This window comes from Macadamia integrifolia, unplaced genomic scaffold, assembly GCF_013358625.1.
Source record: "Macadamia integrifolia cultivar HAES 741 unplaced genomic scaffold, SCU_Mint_v3 scaffold378, whole genome shotgun sequence".
In the NCBI taxonomy this organism is placed as follows: domain Eukaryota; kingdom Viridiplantae; phylum Streptophyta; class Magnoliopsida; order Proteales; family Proteaceae; genus Macadamia; species Macadamia integrifolia.
The window spans coordinates 368,673-375,766 of NW_024869817.1; the positions used below are offsets into that span (position 1 = coordinate 368,673).

At 40.8% G+C, this 7,094-nt stretch overlaps 1 long non-coding RNA gene across 1 annotated transcript; it reads right to left on the minus strand.

Moving 5' to 3' along the window:
• Nucleotides 1–417: 417 nt before the first annotated feature.
• On the minus strand, nt 418–1,841 carry LOC122068374. The gene is made up of 3 exons (XR_006137102.1): nt 1,723–1,841; nt 1,302–1,593; nt 418–787 (listed from the first exon to the last, which is right to left on the minus strand). It is a non-coding gene; the product is annotated as an uncharacterized LOC122068374 (long non-coding RNA).
• Between the last annotated feature and the right edge of the window lie 5,253 nt (nt 1,842–7,094).

Sequence of the window (7,094 nt, forward strand, 5' to 3'; positions counted from 1 at the left end):
GACTGGGCACAATATTTACAAGAGAAGACCTTGGAAACTATAAATTGGGATTCACTAGTGGCCACAGGCCAACTTTTTATTGAAAACCTATGGTTGCAACTACATCAGATTGATGGGCCTGACCCACACTTCATTCTATCGCCCCTTATACATTATGCAGTAGTATCGACTTCCCCAAGGAGAGCCTGAGGAGATCAAGAATTTTCATCCACCACAAGAGTTGACGGTATCCATTGTTAATCTTCTTGTTAGAGTTTGGCCAATGTAAGAGGATTCGACCTTGGACAAAAGATTGTGTCAATTTGGTTTACTCTAGTCCCTCTTCACATATGACCATATGGAATCAAAAGGTGAAAGAGTGGTGCAATATCCACAAAGATAATTTGGTAGTTTTAAAATGTGCATTATAATAAAACATCATATTACCATTGTTTCATCAATAAAATAAAACAAAAAAGGAAAAATAATGAAAAGAGTTTACATGCATAAACATGAGCCAGTCTTGTGGCTGCCCATTATGGCCCCCTTGGCCACCCTGTGCATCTTGAAGATCTTCCTATAAAAGGAGATTCATCTCCTCCAAAGAAATGATGGGGCCCGCTTCAGTCTCTCCACCCGCGAAGTTAGATCCATCAAATCCAAAGCCAGATCCTCCTCTGTGACTCGCGCCAGCACCTCCATAACCAGGATCGGGAGCTCCATCGCAGTTCCCAGTGCTAGTACCTCTACCTCTGAACCTAAAATCTAAGTGGAATAGCCGTGCCTCGAGGTCAGCAACGTACAGTTCCTATCAATAGGCCATATTAGCAGGAATCTAGTACCAATGATGAATGAGAAGTAAGGAGTTACCAGATAGCGGTTCCATTCTGTCTGGCGGTACAAGCAAGTGTCGTAGCATGCGACACTCATAGTATACAGAAGGGGAAACATGTGATAAAGATAAAAAGGTTGAAGTTGGCACCAAAAGGGAAAATATGATAGATGAGGAAAGGAACTTACACAGACCCATGGTATCAAGAGGCACCATCGATCTGGGAAGCATGACCTAGGCTACAGGATTATGTGCATTGCGGTATGTCCACCAGGGAAAACCAGGGATTGAGGAGAGGCTCTCCACCATGTTAATATGTTATAGTCTAGCTCGGTGCCCATGTGTGTGGAACCCTCCACGGAGGTACCGATCGGTCTGTGAATGTTCCGGCTAATAAAGATGAGCGGCCTATCATATTGAAGAAGGGAACAAACTTATGCACTCACAAAATGGGAAATCAAGATGGCTAAACCAGATTTGGAGTAATTACCCGAGGACCATCCAATGTCAGTGGCACGCACACGGTCTTCTGCTGGAGAAACTCCTAGTAACTCCCCGCCAGATCAGTGAAGTGATCCACGGTCATGCCACCTAAGGCCGCCTGGAACTCATTCCCAGGCAAAGCATCCGGATCATGCATAGCCGGAGGAGGATAATGAGGGACCAGCGGACTATCGGGGTCGAACCACTATCTAGTGACTCTCTCTCTCTTAAATACCATGTTGAACCGCTGGGACCGACAGAATAAGACACGGAGACCGGTGAGCCATCTGGCCTAGTTCCTGTGTGCCAAGGAAGGAAAGGTCACATTCTGAAACGGAGTCTAGTTCACTTGCACAAGAAGGAAACAAGTGTAATAAAGAGAAAAAAAAAAAAAAAAAAAAAGAGGGCAATGAGAAGTAAAGACATACCTTAGAGATTAGGTTCAAAAGGTCTCTCCCTGAGATATGATGGAGATGAGGAGTCACACCCAAACTCCATCTCCAGGTAATGGGAAAGTCCTCACTATCTGGGTTCTTCTGAACCAAAGAGAGGAAATCCAGGTGCTTGTACACCCAAGGCTGTCAAGAGAAAAAGAAAAAGAGAACATCAATCATGTGCAGAAGTAAAATGGAGCAAACAAAAATATGTCGGCATGTTGGTTCTTACTTGCAGGATGTAGGAAGCCCCGTACACAATAGGATCGTCGAGGTCTAAATGGTCCATCATCCTTAGAAAGTAAGCATAGGCGGCACCGCCCCAATCATACATCTGGGTGCCGTTGAGATCCCGGAAGTAATAAGTAAGTCAAAGATCCACTTTATCTGAAGGACTATTGAACAGGCACTGGCCAGCCCAATAGAGGTGCACGCACCAAAAAAACTGATCTCTCTCCCGTCAAGAGGAAGGTATGATCTTGCCCTTCCCAGACTAGAAGTTACGAAGGGCCAAAAGGAGAATAGTCAGTTTATCAGAATCAATGCCAAGGAGCTCAGCAATGGCCTCCCTATCAAAAGGGGTGGATAGAGTGATATAGGCTCTCGCCCAAATGGAAGACCCGTCAAAGCGTGAAAGCAGAGTGGAGTGACTATCATCTCACCCACAGGAAGGTGAAAAGTATAGGTGCTCGGTCACCACCACCAGGCCAGAAAACGGGTCAACTCGACGTCCATCTTTCAGCCACATGACAGGAATCAGGGTCACAATGGCATGTTGCAGACAGTCCGCTGAAGCATAGGGTGGGAGCAATTAATCCAACCTCCCTCTGTTACATAGGCGTGGGATGGCCCTATCATTACAAGTAAGCATTCCAACATAAGCATCATGGATGCATGCATAGCAAACATGTACAAGCATTTATTGACATGTAGAATAGGAGTTCATACATGAAGCATAGTAAGAAAATGCATAGTCATGACATGCATTCATCTAGGTATAGCATGATCCAATCAAACATCATAAAAATACGCGAGCATATAATGTAAAAGGGCATACATCCATAATCATACATACATTAAAATGTACATGTTAGGACTCTTATGTGGGCTTAACTGATATTGATTGACCCATTGGGCCCAAGAGAATAAGGACCACTCTAATTAGGAAACTTCTAGCCCTATTCTATTGTGGGAATGGATTAGGGTTTAGGAATTCTATTATATATAGAATACTGACGGTCCCTGCAGCTATTACTTTCATAATAATATTTTGAGAGCACTGCTTTCTCACAAAGCTAGTGTAGAGACAGAGAGAAGATCCCATAGTAAGAGGCTGCAGAAGATCTCAGTAGAAGGACCCATATTGAGTGGTTCTTCATCATAATTCGTGGTACAAGCGTCAACCTTGATTTAGGGACTTTATTCACGCTCAATGGGTATGTGATTGATTTCTTTCCATTATTCATTCTTGTATTCTATACACTATAGGTAATTCAAATGATTCTAGGATTTAGAATCACTAACAATTGGTATCAGAGCCTACACTATGGTGTTAGAATCAAGAAATTATGTAAGAAAAAAAAAGATTTGGGTTTCTATTTATGAAAATTATTATTTTACTCTTACTTAAAGATCCCGTATGGGAAAACTTTCTTCACAAAAGTTGTAGAGCACAAGAAGACGGTCGCGGCGGTATGCCGCACGTCGCCGGAAACCTCCGGACGCGCCGTCACGCGCCACCGTAAATCGGCTGCCGGAGGAGAGAGAAAAATAAAAATTTTTCAAAAAAAAAACGGCGGCGAGTCATCGCCGGGTCAACTCGGAAACCCTACCTAGTTGACCCGGGATGCAGTGGGTCAACTCATGACCCACTCGGTCAAAGGTTGACCGGGTCGTTGACCCGGAACTAATTTGCCCGAACCGGTTGACCCGGATTGATTTTGATTCAAAAAAAAAAAAACAGTAACTTCAAACGGCTCGTACGGGCAAACGGTGAAGAATTTTTCACCCTGGTTTTTTGCGTTGAGTCCAGTTTTTCGTGCTCTTCGTTTTGATATATTATGAGCCTAGTTTTGATCAACTTTTATGATCTATTTTGTATAAGTTACAAGTATGGGTGTTTAATGATTCTTTATAATTTTCCTATTAATTGGAAGAAATGAAAGAAAATCAACTCATACATTACTTGCATATCAGAATATGAACTTGTTTATTCTTGGTAATGTAGTTCATGCTTTTGTTTATGAATATTTTTTATTCATGGTTAAACAATCCCACTTTTAGCTGCCGGAATGAATTTGTAGACTATTACAGTAAGATTGGGTGGAATCCACCAAAGTGGTAAAGTTCAACCTTATTGTAATAGAATACAAATCAAAGGTCTTCTTTGTCTGAAAAAAACAGAGAATAATGGTTGGTAGCAAGGTTGCTAATGTTCACCCAAAGGTGACATTATCAAAAAAAAAAAAAAAAAAAAAAAAAAAAAAGGATTTCTCAACCTAGAAGATGCTGTCCATCCAAAGATGGCGGTACTTTTCGAAAGTTAGAAGAAGTCTCGCAGTAATAGCAGAAACTTGAGTGGACCAGTATGTTTCAGACCCAAAGGTCAGAAATGTAGTTTCGGTTGACACTCATGAAGTAATTGATACTTGAGCATGTAATGTTTAATTTAGCTAATTGTTACATGTTTATTCTTTTACATATATGTCTGTATGTTGAATAGAATATTCTTTATTAAAATATTCAACAGGATGTCTTCTAGTTTTGGTGTACTTGATATTCCTAAGCTTACTGGGGATAATTTCAACAAATGGATGGAAGACTTAGAGGTCTACATGATTCTCAAGGACCTAGACCTGTGTACTAGAACCACCAAACCAGCTGAACCTACTGCAACCAGTACCCAAACTGAGAAAGGGGATTATGACAAGTGGGTCACTGCAAATAGGAAATCCTTGGTTGTTATTAAAAGTGCTTTGCCTGAGTCTATCAAGGATAGTGTTGCTAAAAAGTATACTGCTTCTGAGTATTTGGCTGCTATAAAAGCTAAGTTTGATAGCTCTAAGAAATCACAGGCTCACGATCTCATGAGCCAATTGACTGGGGCTAGATTTGATGGAGTAGGAAGTGCTAGAGAGCATATACTGGAATTGATTTCCCTAGGAAACAAGATCAGAGGTACAGGTATTAACTTTGATGATGACTTCGTGGTCACCATTGCCTTGAATTCTCTACCTGAGAGCTACAAGACTCTTAAGACTACTTATAATACATTGAAGGATAAATGGGGTCTTGATGAATTGATCACTGTGGTAACTCAGGAAGAGAGAACAATTAATAGGACCAAAGTTGAAAGTGCCAATCTTACTCAAGGTAAGACTTCATCATCTATGGGACCTAACAAAGGGATCAATAAGTTCTTTAAGAAAGGAAAATTCACTCAATTTAAAGGAGGGAAAAACAAGAAGGGAAAACAAAATTTCAAAGAATCAGGGGTACAAAAAGACATGAGTGGCATAGAGTGTTTTTGGTGCAAGGCCAAAGGACACATGAAGAAGGATTGTTTTAAGAGGAAGACCTACCTTGAGAAAAAGAAGGATGATGGTATGAATCTATCCTTAGTATGTTTTGAATCTTGCTTGATTAATGTACCAATTGATTCATGGTGGTTAGATTCTACGTCATCTATTCACGTCACTCATTCCTTGCAGGGGTTCCTAAACAGGAGGGTGCCAAGCAAGGATGAAGTGACGGTGTTCGTGGGCAATGGAGCTAGAGTTGAAGTGGAAGCCATAGGAACTATTAGATTATTTTTTCATTCAGACTCATTTATTGATTTGAAGGATGTTGTTTATGTTCCCTCTATGAGGAGGAATTTGATTTCAGTTTCTAGACTTTGTTCAGATGGTTATTCTGTTAATTTTAATCAAGTTGGATTTTATTTGTTACATGATTCTATCTCTATTGGTAGTGGTACTCTTATTGATGGGCTTTATAGATTGAATTGTAATTCTTCATGGGTTCTGAATGTGGGAGTGAAACGGTCTCTGATTGATGAGAAATCCTCCATGTTGTGGCATAGAAGGTTGGGTCATATTTCAATCAAGAGGATGAAAAGATTGGTAGAGGAAGGGATATTAAAAGATATTGATTTTCAGGACATGGAAACATGTATAGATTGCATTAAGGGAAAGATGACAATCTCCAGGAAAAAGGATGCTACTCGCAGCATTGAAGTATTAGACCTCATTCACACTGACATCTGTGGGCCTTTTACTGTCCCTACACTCACTCGGCACCGTTATTTCATAACTTTTATTGATGATTGGTCAAGATATGGGTATGTCTTCCTTATCAGTGAGAAATCTAGTGCTCTAGATGTTTTCAAGATTTTTAAAGTTGAAGTTGAACTTTTCCACTCCAAGAAGATCAAAGTGGTCAGATCCGACAGGGGTGGAGAATATTATGGGAGAAGTGGTGATTTTGAGCAATTGCTTGGTCCTTTTGCAAAATTCTTGCAAGAACATGGGATAGCTCCTCAATATTCCATGCCTGGAACACCACAGCAGAATGGAGTAGCTAAAAGAAGAAATCGTACTCTGAAAGACATGGTCCGTTCTATGGTGAGCAATACCACCTTACCATAATCCTTATGGGGAGAGGCACTTAAAACTGTTGTTTACCTTCTCAATAGAGTGCCAAGAAAATCTGTGAATAAGACTCCCTATGAACTCTGGAGTAGCAGAATACCTAGCCTTAGACACTTGCGAGTGTGGGGATGTCAAGCAAAAGCCAAAGTCTTTAACCCTCAAGAAAAAGTTTTTGACTCAAGGACTACAAGTTGCTATTTTGTGGGATACCCAGAGAGGTCTAAAGGGTATAGATTCTATTGTCCTGGTCCAGAACACAAAATTGTAGAGACCACTCATGCTAGATTTGTTGAATGCAATGAAGAGTCTAGAACTCCTCGTAATTTCTCTTTTGAAGAAGGGGAGTATGACACTCCTGAGATAGCACCTGTTGAGTTGAGAAATTCACTTATTGATCTCAATCCCATCCTGTCTGATGATACAGTCACTCAAACTCCAATTGAATATGATTTGCAAGTTGGGACAGATATTGCTATTGCAGACCCACTTTCACCTCCTGATACCGCTAATATTGGTAGGCTTCCACCTGAACCTATAAGGAGGTCTACTAGAGTGCGCAAGCCTTCTCTGCACTCTGATTATGTTTCTTATTTGAATGAGTGTGAGTTTGACATAGGACAAGAAGAAGACCCTGTTACTTTTCTTCAAGCAGTTAATCATAAGCATTCAGACAAATGAGTAGAAGCAATGAAGGAAGAGCTGTTATCCATTAGCAAC